Below are 12,500 nucleotides of genomic sequence, written 5' to 3' on the forward strand. Positions count from 1 at the left end.
CACATTAGAAGGCAACCAAATCGAATTTGAGGAAATTCCACGATCAGAAAATTTTTTTCAAAAAAAAAAAAAATCCGAAAAATATTTTTCGATTCCGATTACTGATTTACTCTTTTAGAACACATTAGGAGGCAACCAAATCAAATTTGAGAAAATTCCACAATCAGAAAATTTTTTTCGAAAAAAAAAAAAATTCGAGGACACCTCGGTCATGGCAAGTTATTTCCCACAATCCATTCCCCGATCCACGTACATCCCAGAAAAAATCATCTCTCTAACTATCCTGGTTCAAAAGTTGTATCGGAACATTTTCACGTCGAAAATATATCTCTAAGTCCAAACCGATGCACCACGTAAACTAGGGCAGACCGATGCACCACGTAATATCGGGCAGACCGATGCAGAACGTAAACTCGATCATACCGATGCTTCACGTAATCTCGATCTTACCGATGCACCACGTAAACAAGGGCAGACCGATGCAGAACGTAAAGTAGATCTTACCGATGCACCACGTAATCTCGATCTTACCGATGCACCACGTAATCTCCATCTTACCGATGCACCACGTGAACTGGATCTTACCGATGCAGAACGTGAATTGGATCTTACCGATGCAGAACGTGAATTGGATCTTACCGATGCACCACGTAAACTCGATCATACCGATGCACCACGTAATCTCGGGCAGACCGATGCACAACGTAAATGACGATCGGGACCGGGGCGATCGGTCGTATCTGACACCGCCGGCTCGGTTCTAACATCGTCAATGAGTCGGGGTTGTAAAAAAGGACGTGAACATTTTTCCTTATAAAAATCAAACCCGACCATGGATTTTGATTCTGATTGTTGATTATCGCTACTAGAACATATAAGGAGGCAACCAAATCAAATTTGAGAAAATTCCACGATCAGAAAATTTTTTTCGAAAAAAAAAAAAAATCGTAATCACCTCGGTCATGGCGAGTTATTTTCCGTATTTCATTCCACAATCAACGTACAACATAGAAGAAATCATCTCTCTAACTATCCTGGTTCAAAAGTTGTATCGGAACATTTCACGTCGTAATATCTCGCCAAGTCCAGACCTCGGCGATAGGTAGTATCTGACACCGTCCGCTCGGGACTGACATCGACTTGGACTCGGGCTGATGATGGGGAGGCGTTTAAGGACGTGAACATTTTTCCTTATAAAAATTAAAGTCGACAATGAATATTGATTCTGATTACTGATTTACGCTTTAAAAACACATTAGAAGGCAACCAAATCGAATTTGAGAAAATTCCACGATCAGAAAATTTTTTTCGAAAAAAAAAAAAATCCGAAAAATATTTTTCGATTCCGATTACTGATTTACTCTTTTAGAACACATTAGGAGGCAACCAAATCAAATTTGAGAAAATTCCACAATCAGAAAATTTTTTTCGAAAAAAAAAAAAATTCGAGGACACCTCGGTCATGGCAAGTTATTTCCCACAATCCATTCCCCGATCCACGTACATCCCAGAAAAAATCATCTCTCTAACTATCCTGGTTCAAAAGTTGTATCGGAACATTTTCACGTCGAAAATATATCTCTAAGTCCAAACCGATGCACCACGTAAACTAGGGCAGACCGATGCACCACGTAATATCGGGCAGACCGATGCAGAACGTAAACTCGATCATACCGATGCTTCACGTAATCTCGATCTTACCGATGCACCACGTAAACAAGGGCAGACCGATGCAGAACGTAAAGTAGATCTTACCGATGCACCACGTAATCTCGATCTTACCGATGCACCACGTAATCTCCATCTTACCGATGCACCACGTGAACTGGATCTTACCGATGCAGAACGTGAATTGGATCTTACCGATGCAGAACGTGAATTGGATCTTACCGATGCACCACGTAAACTCGATCATACCGATGCACCACGTAATCTCGGGCAGACCGATGCACAACGTAAATGACGATCGGGACCGGGGCGATCGGTCGTATCTGACACCGCCGGCTCGGTTCTAACATCGTCAATGAGTCGGGGTTGTAAAAAAGGACGTGAACATTTTTCCTTATAAAAATCAAACCCGACCATGGATTTTGATTCTGATTGTTGATTATCGCTACTAGAACATATAAGGAGGCAACCAAATCAAATTTGAGAAAATTCCACGATCAGAAAATTTTTTTCGAAAAAAAAAAAAAATCGTAATCACCTCGGTCATGGCGAGTTATTTTCCGTATTTCATTCCACAATCAACGTACAACATAGAAGAAATCATCTCTCTAACTATCCTGGTTCAAAAGTTGTATCGGAACATTTCACGTCGTAATATCTCGCCAAGTCCAGACCTCGGCGATAGGTAGTATCTGACACCGTCCGCTCGGGACTGACATCGACTTGGACTCGGGCTGATGATGGGGAGGCGTTTAAGGACGTGAACATTTTTCCTTATAAAAATTAAAGTCGACAATGAATATTGATTCTGATTACTGATTTACGCTTTAAAAACACATTAGAAGGCAACCAAATCGAATTTGAGGAAATTCCACGATCAGAAAATTTTTTTCGAAAAAAAAAAAAATCCGAAAAATATTTTTCGATTCCGATTACTGATTTACTCTTTTAGAACACATTAGGAGGCAACCAAATCAAATTTGAGAAAATTCCACAATCAGAAAATTTTTTTCGAAAAAAAAAAAAATTCGAGGACACCTCGGTCATGGCAAGTTATTTCCCACAATCCATTCCCCGATCCACGTACATCCCAGAAAAAATCATCTCTCTAACTATCCTGGTTCAAAAGTTGTATCGGAACATTTTCACGTCGAAAATATATCTCTAAGTCCAAACCGATGCACCACGTAAACTAGGGCAGACCGATGCACCACGTAATATCGGGCAGACCGATGCAGAACGTAAACTCGATCATACCGATGCTTCACGTAATCTCGATCTTACCGATGCACCACGTAAACAAGGGCAGACCGATGCAGAACGTAAAGTAGATCTTACCGATGCACCACGTAATCTCGATCTTACCGATGCACCACGTAATCTCCATCTTACCGATGCACCACGTGAACTGGATCTTACCGATGCAGAACGTGAATTGGATCTTACCGATGCAGAACGTGAATTGGATCTTACCGATGCACCACGTAAACTCGATCATACCGATGCACCACGTAATCTCGGGCAGACCGATGCACAACGTAAATGACGATCGGGACCGGGGCGATCGGTCGTATCTGACACCGCCGGCTCGGTTCTAACATCGTCAATGAGTCGGGGTTGTAAAAAAGGACGTGAACATTTTTCCTTATAAAAATCAAACCCGACCATGGATTTTGATTCTGATTGTTGATTATCGCTACTAGAACATATAAGGAGGCAACCAAATCAAATTTGAGAAAATTCCACGATCAGAAAATTTTTTTCGAAAAAAAAAAAAAATCGTAATCACCTCGGTCATGGCGAGTTATTTTCCGTATTTCATTCCACAATCAACGTACAACATAGAAGAAATCATCTCTCTAACTATCCTGGTTCAAAAGTTGTATCGGAACATTTCACGTCGTAATATCTCGCCAAGTCCAGACCTCGGCGATAGGTAGTATCTGACACCGTCCGCTCGGGACTGACATCGACTTGGACTCGGGCTGATGATGGGGAGGCGTTTAAGGACGTGAACATTTTTCCTTATAAAAATTAAAGTCGACAATGAATATTGATTCTGATTACTGATTTACGCTTTAAAAACACATTAGAAGGCAACCAAATCGAATTTGAGGAAATTCCACGATCAGAAAATTTTTTTCGAAAAAAAAAAAAATCCGAAAAATATTTTTCGATTCCGATTACTGATTTACTCTTTTAGAACACATTAGGAGGCAACCAAATCAAATTTGAGAAAATTCCACAATCAGAAAATTTTTTTCGAAAAAAAAAAAAATTCGAGGACACCTCGGTCATGGCAAGTTATTTCCCACAATCCATTCCCCGATCCACGTACATCCCAGAAAAAATCATCTCTCTAACTATCCTGGTTCAAAAGTTGTATCGGAACATTTTCACGTCGAAAATATATCTCTAAGTCCAAACCGATGCACCACGTAAACTAGGGCAGACCGATGCACCACGTAAAGTGGATCTTACCGATGCAGAACGTGAATTGGATCTTACCGATGCACCACGTAAACTCGATCTTACCGATGCACCACGTAATCTCAATCTTACCGATGCACCACGTGAACTGGATCTTACCGATGCAGAACGTGAATTGGATCTTACCGATGCACCACGTAAACTCGATCTTACCGATGCACCACGTAATCTCGATCTTACCGATGCACCACGTGAACTGGATCTTACCGATGCAGAACGTGAATTGGATCTTACCGATGCACCACGTAAACTCGATCTTACCGATGCACCACGTAATCTCAATCTTACCGATGCACCACGTGAACTGGATCTTACCGATGCAGAACGTGAATTGGATCTTACCGATGCACCACGTAAACTCGATCTTACCGATGCACCACGTAATCTCAATCTTACCGATGCACCACGTGAACTGGATCTTACCGATGCAGAACGTGAATTGGATCTTACCGATGCACCACGTAAACTCGATCTTACCGATGCACCACGTAATCTCGATCTTACCGATGCACCACGTGAACTGGATCTTACCGATGCAGAACGTGAATTGGATCTTACCGATGCACCACGTAAACTCGATCTTACCGATGCACCACGTAATCTCAATCTTACCGATGCATCACGTAATCTCGATCTTACCGATGCAGAACGTAAACTCGATCATACCGATGCACCACGTTATCTCGGCAGACCGATGCAGAACGTAAAAAAAAAGCTTACAGCACGCGGTGTTCCCAAGCGGTCACCCATCCAAGTACTAACCGCGCCCGACGCTGCTTGGCTTCAGTGTTCAATTTCAATTTCAATTTCAAATGGGCTTTATTTGTCTTTGTGATAGTTACAGATATGTGCCTATATAGGCCATGTTAATCAACAATAAGGGTTTATATACAGTTCCTACCAGATAATTCTGGTATTATCAGTTACATTTCATATACATATAATAAAAAATTTTTAAGTAATTTCAGGGTGTTTGGGAATTTTTGTTTGATATCGTATATTTATTTATTTTATTATAATAGGGGATTTTCAGGAAAAATTTAGGAATAAAAAACCTGATATAAATAATTTGGGGAGGGATGGGGGGTGGGTTGGGGATATATATACAGTTATGTACAGTTTTGACATTTACAAATTTTTTATATACAATTTTATATACATGTCTGGGAAGGGGTTCCCGTTATGCTAAACGGCGATTCTCAATTCAGCTAACGGCCGCCATTTGCTAGTCGTGGCCAGTCCCCATTTCTCGTAGCACCGTTCGTGTCGCTGTTGGGTCTAGTACCCGTAGGACCGATTGGTTGTTACGATAACAGGGCGATGGATACGCCATTCGCATTGGCTGCCGCTACCTTTCGTTGTGATTCGTCGTCAAGACATATTTTTCAAAATGTCGGTATGTGACATGGCCGGTCTTGGAAGATGGCGGTTTTCATAGGGGTTTTTTGGGTGTTTGGGGTGGGTTTTTAGGGAGGTTTAAGGAATATGGGAAGGAATTGGTACGGGAGGGGGTGAGGGGATGCGTGGAGTCGCGTTTTCGTAATTTGTCTTGTCAGTGCGTTGGATTTACACTGGAATTCGTAGAAATCGCTAGATACTTTGTTTAGGTACTCGCGGATGGTTGGAATATCCGCGAGTTCATGTAGTTTGGATATCCTAGTGTAATACGGCTTGCTCAAGGCCAATCTTAGGATTTTGTTTTGAAGGTTTTGAATGGGCCTTATTGGAAAGGGCCTAAGGTGACAAAATGCCGGCGCAGCGTATGTGACTACTGGCCGGATGTATGTTTTGTAAATGAGCAATTTGTTTTTTTCATTCAGCATACTTTTACTGCACAATAGAGGATGCAGTATCTTTTTGATGGCGTATCCTTTATGGATTTGTGCTTTGATATGGCGGTGGAAATTTAGCCTTTCGTCCAATTCAATGCCCAGGTACTTAACGGAGCTTTTTGGAACAATTTCCGTATTATTGATTTTTAATTTGTCTAAGATTACTTTTTCATTCCGTCTTCTGCTAAACACGATCTGCTCTGCTTTGGTCTCATTCAGTTTTATTTTCCATCTGTCGAAGTAATTGATAAGTACTTCGAGATGGTTTTTCAGCTCGCGATTGGCGTCTTCAGCGCTGGATGAGTGGGCATATATGGCCGTGTCATCCGCGAAGAGGGCGATTTTTGTTTTGTTATGTTTCGGGATATCCTGGACGTAAATATTGAATAATCTAGGTCCAAGGACTGATCCCTGCACAATTCCTGCTTTTATATTTTTGGGCGCGGATGTTTCATTCCCTACGCGTACTATGAATTTTCTGTTATTGAGATATGAGTAAATGGTCTTTATGAGGAATTTCGGGAATTTAAGTTTTATTAATTTGTAGGTCAGCCCCTCTATCCAAACTTTGTCGAACGCCTTTTCGATGTCGAGGAGGAGCATGACCGTGTGGTTTTTATTATTGAAACTATTTATTACGTCAACTACGATTCGGCAGATTTGCTGTGTCGAGCTGTGTTTTTCCTTGAAGCCAAATTGATGGTCATCGCGAATTTTATTGTTTTTCATAACTTGTTTTATTTTTCCTAACAGGATTTTCTCGGTCAGCTTGCTGAGGTTAGACAGTAGACTGATCGGACGGTAGTTGCCGGGAGAAGTTGTGACTTTCCCGGCTTTGGGGATAGGGGTTACTACTGCTGTTTTCCAACAGCTAGGCCAGTGTTGAAATTTGAATACAGCGTTTATGATGTAGTTCAGTTGAACTATGGCCTTTCTGGATAGGTTCCGGATCAGTCTATTGTCCACTTCGTCCTTTCCTGGCGCTTTGTTTAGTGGAAGCTTTTTAATTTCGTCCCGTATTTCCGATGGATTTGTTAATAGGTGATTTTCGGGTTTTACGAAGCGGTTCGAATTTATAAAGTCTTCCACTCTTTTCCGTATGTCTGCTTGTTCTGGACTATCGGTCTGGGATATGTGGTGAGCGGTTTCGAAGTTTTCCGCAAGTACGTCCGCTTTTTCTTTATCGGTGATGTAATTCGCGGAATTTTGGACCAAGATGGGAACTTGGGAGAATTTTTGAATACTGGATTTGACTGTTTTCCAGAGATCTTTGTTATTAGAATTTAGCCTGGAGATTTTCTGTTCCCATCTTTCGTTCTGGAAAATTTTTATGTGGTTTCGGATTTCGCGGGTGTATGAGTTTAAGAGTGTTTTATCGACTTGTCTTTGGTGGGATTGCCACCTTTTTCTGATTTTATTCCTGAACTTGATCAAGTCGATAATATGGGCTGGTAGTTTTTCTGCTACTTCAGCTCTCGGTTTTTTGGAAATTGTTTTATCGCGGGCGTACTTGAGGGCCTTCGTAAACTTTTCAATTTCCCGTTCGATGTCGGAAGCAGTTTCGATTTTATTGTTGATAGTTATTTTACTATCTAATATTGTACGAAATTTTGCCCAATCAGCGTTCGAATAGTCGTACACTAATTTTGTTGGGTTTCTTTCGCTGCTATAATTGACCGAGAAGATCACTGGATTATGATCGGACCCTAATTGACAACTCGCGTCCGGGATACTATTCAAGTTAATATTCTTAGTGAGTATTAAATCGATAGTACTCGGAGCTTTTCCATTGTCTGGAAAATGAGTGTGTCCGTTAGGGATGTTCAAAATTACGTCATCATTAGCTTCAAGGAAACTGAATAGACGATTTCCATTGGTATTTCTGCAGTTGCAGTTCCATTCTTCGTGTTTAGCATTTAGATCGCCTAGAACTATTACTTTATTTTTCCTAGAAAATAGGAATCTTAGGCAGTTGGTACTGAATTTGCGACTGGGGCTATTATACACCGCCGTTATGATTAAGTTGCCATCAATCTGGACGCTAGCGTTCTCTATTGTGCAGTTGATGGTAGGCAAAATGGTGGATGCGATAATGTTCTTTACTAGTATAGCGATTCCACCGAATCCAGAGTTGTCTTGTCTGTCTTGCCTATATGTCTGGTATCCTTTAATGAAAAATTTGTGGTTGTTTTTCAGTTTTGTCTCGTTGATAGTCAGTATGTCTATTTGGTTGTAATTTAGAAAATTGGAGATCTCCAGGAATTTTTGGGAGACTCCATTCGCGTTCCAAGTCGCGATTTTTAATGACTTAGTCATTTAAATTGAGGAAGAATTCCAGTATGACGTACTTTCTTTCGGCGGGGCTTGCATTTTGCAGCTGCTGGTTGAGTCTTTTGACGTCTGTCAGTAGTTGTCGTATGTCCACGTATTGATTAAGTCTGTTGAACTCGCTTTTCAGCTCGTAAAACGCGTTTTGGAAGTTATTTGTGTTGTTTGTGTCATGAGTTTTGTTTGTTGGGGGGGAAGTTGGGGTTTTGGGGGTGGTTTGGGGGTTGGCCATGCCACTTACCGGTTTTTGTTTGGCCTCTTGGGCCTTTCTCCTTTCTTCCCAGACATTCACGGCCGGGATTGGAGCTTCGCGGTAAACTTTGGGGGCGGCAGGGGCGGCGGTTTTGGCGTTCCTCGCCCTGCGGTTGCAGATGTTCACGTAAATCGCGCACTCGGTACTGTTTGCGGGGTGACTCCCGAAACAGTTCGCGCACTTTGCCGGCGTATTCATCGATTTTGGGCACTCGCGAGTCGCGTGATTTTCCGCGCACTTGAGGCAGTTTGGGGTCCTATGGCAGTTGGCCGTGGCATGTCCCCACATCTGGCAGTTGTGACATTGGATTACTTCCCTTTTTGTGAAGTATTTGTTCCACCGAACGGCTGTATAATTAATAACGCGGACTTCCTTCTGTATTTTCCGGAGCGTTATCGTATTTCCGGTGACGACCATGTACGCCGGTGATTTCGTTGCTTTTAGTTTGTGGATTTCCACAACCGGAATTCCTAGTTCCTGGAGTTCAGTTTTAATCTCTTCCAGGTCTGGATCAGAATCCAGTCCCCTCAGCGTAAAAGCATGAGTTTTTTCTTCCCTCGGGGTGTAAGTGTGGTATTTCACGTCGTTTTCATCAAAATATTTTTCAAGCTTCTTTCTGTCTTCTACCGTCTCGGTGTAGACGGTGGAGTTCATGGCACTGTATTTAATATAAAATTTGCCATTTATAACTTTCGTTATGTCGGCCACCGTTTTGTTATGTTTTTTGAAAACGCCGTTGACCACTATTGGCGGGGGTTTCCGTTGATTTTTTCTAATTTCAACGGTTGCTGCATTGACTTCTACCTCATTTGGATTGAGGTAGTTAAATTTATTTTTGATTTCTACAGGGATTGTCTTTTTGTCCTTCCTTTTCCTGATAGATGTTGTTGGATGCGTGAAGTTTGGGTTTTCCACATCTCCAACTCGACTTCTCTTTTTTGCGACTCTCGGGGGGTCAGTTTCATTATCAGATGAATCTGAAGGGAGTTTCATTTCCTGGTCGTCCATCATTTTAATAAAGTTCTGATAAAATTTTTGAAATTCCTTTCAAAAAGGAATTCAAAAGCGGTCGGTTTCACGCGAAACTCGGCCGTTTCAGGGCCTTTCGGACCCGAGCAGGTAAAATTTCGTCACTCACTCAGTCTATTCTTGGCTCTGGAATGCGGCTTGGCGCCGTCTGGTCTGACACAACGGTCACTTTCACAGGTCAGTTTTAACGTTCACAAATTCCACAACTATCTCTACGGAGCGATTTTGGGTATAACCTCTCAGCTCAGTGTTCTGACGAGAACTGGCAATTTCAGCGTGGTATGGCCGTAAACAACAAATATAGCGATATTTTCTATGATATCTCACTTTTTGGGAGCGGAAAGGACGTGAACGTTTTTCCTTATAAAAAATGAAATAACTTTTGGATATTAATTCTGATTGTTGATTTAAGTTTTAAGAACACATTAGGACATATCTCAATGAAATTTGAGGGATTTCCGAAATCGAAAAATATTTTTCGAAAAAAAAAAAAAATCCCAGAAGACCTCGGTCATCTCAAGTTTATTTCCATATTCTATTACACAATCAACGTACATCACAAAAGGAACCATCTCTCTAACTATCACAGTTAAATTTTTGTATCGGAACATTTCACGTCGGAATATCTCGCTAAGTCCAGACCGGGGAGATCGGTCGCATTTGACACCGTCCGCTCCGGTCTAACATCGTCTTGGAGTCGGGGTAACGATGGAGAGGCGTTTAAGGACGTGAACATTTTTCCTTATAAAAATTAAAGTCGACAATGAATATTGATTCTGATTACTGATTTACTCTTTTAGTACACATTAGAAGGCAACGCAATCAGATTTGAGGAAATTTCAAGATCAGAAAATTTTTTTCGAAAAAAAAAAAAATTCAAGAACACCTGGGTCATGGCAAGTTATTTCCCACAATCCATTCCACAATCAACGTACAACATAGAAGAAATCATCTCTCTAACTATCCTGGTTCAAAAGTTGTATCGGAACATTTCACGTCGAAATACCTCGCCAAGTCCAGACCGGGGCGATAGGTAGTATCTGACACCGTCCGCTCGGGACTGACATCGACTTGGACTCGGGCTAATGATGGGGAGGCGTTTAAGGACGTGAACATTTTTCCTTATAAAAATTAAAGTCGACAATGAATATTGATTCTGATTACTGATTTACGCTTTAAAAACACATTAGAAGGCAACCAAATCAAATTTGAGGAAATTCCAAAATCAGAAAATTTTTTTTCAAAAAAAAAAAAATCCGAAAAATATTTTTCGATTCTGATTACTGATTTACTCTTTTAGAACACATTAGAAGGCAACGAAATCAAATTTGAGTGAAATCCAAAATCAGAAAATATTTTTCGAAAAAAAAAAAAAATTCGAGAACACCTCGGTCATGGCAAGTTATTTTCCACAATCCATTCCCCAATCAACGTACATCCCAGAAAAAATCATCTCTCTAACTATCCTGGTTCAAAAGTTGTATCGGAACATTTTCACGTCGAAAATATATCTCAGAGTCCAGACCGATGCAGAACGTAAACTCGATCATACCGATGCTTCACGTAATCTCGATCTTACCGATGCACAACGTAAACTAGATCACACCGATGCAGAACGTAAACTCGATCATACCGATGCACCACGTAAACTCAGGCAGACCGATGCAGAACGTGAACTCGATCTTACCGATGCACCACGTAATCTCGATCTTACCGATGCACCACGTAAACTCGGGCAGACCGATGCAGAACGTGAACTCGATCTTACCGATGCACCACGTAAACTAGGGCTGACCGATGCATCACGTAAACGACGATCGAGAGGCGCGAAAGGACGTGAACGTTTTTCATTATAAAAATTGAAATAAATGATAAATAATGATTCTGATTGTTGATTATCATTTTTAATAAGCATTAGGAGGCAACCAAATGAAATTTGAGGAAATTCCGATAATAGAAAATTTTTTCGAAAAAAAAAAAAAATTCATGAAATCCTCGGTCATCGCAAAATATTTACCATATTCTGTTCGATAATCAACGTATATTTAAGAAGGAATCATATCTGTATCTATCTTGGTTCAAATTTTGTATCGGAACATTTTGACCAAAGTCCGAGCTTCGGCCGAAACAGACACCGCTGACCTGGCCTATCGATCGACCGAGAGTCGGGGATAGAGCGTAAGTGTTGTCTGGAGGGGAACCCTGTGCTCTCCTGACATATATAGGGAAGGTGGTCGCGTTGGGCGATGCAGAACGTTTGGATCGGGAATTATATTTTTGGTTCAGCTATTGGAATATGGTTTATTGTTGGTATATATTGGCGAAATAACGTTCTTACTGACTGGGGATATTCATAAAAATGAGTCCGGAGATTTTCAGATCGAAGTCCGAGTGATCCGACTTGGAAGGCGTGTTGGGTGGGTCGAGATGGCTTAGATAGATCAGACGAGGCGGGCTAAGTGTTGACGTCATGCATCGGTCCATTTTCAGATTGAGTCCGAGTAATCCGACTTTGAAAGAGTGTTGGGTGCGTCGAGACTGTTTAGATAGATCGGACGAGGCGGACTAGGTGTTAACGACATGCATTGGTATATTTTCTGATCGGAGTCCGAAGAAATCGGCCCTAGTAGGCGCAGCGGACGGTCGAGACGGCCTCGGTGGGTCGGATCGATCGGGAAAAGTTTGCTAAATCGTGTCTGGAGGGGAACCTTGGGTTCTCCTGACATATATAGGGGATAAGGTTTGGGTGAACGATTCTTCACGTAAAAGTTGAGTAATTTATTTTTCGATAAGCTTTTGGATATTGATGAGAAGTATATGTATATCTTCGATTAAAAGAATTCTTACCGTCTCCATGTATATTATATTAGATATATAAGAAATAGTTAACGTGATGCATC

Source organism: Harmonia axyridis, chromosome X, assembly GCF_914767665.1.
Source record: "Harmonia axyridis chromosome X, icHarAxyr1.1, whole genome shotgun sequence".
NCBI lineage: Eukaryota > Metazoa > Arthropoda > Insecta > Coleoptera > Coccinellidae > Harmonia > Harmonia axyridis.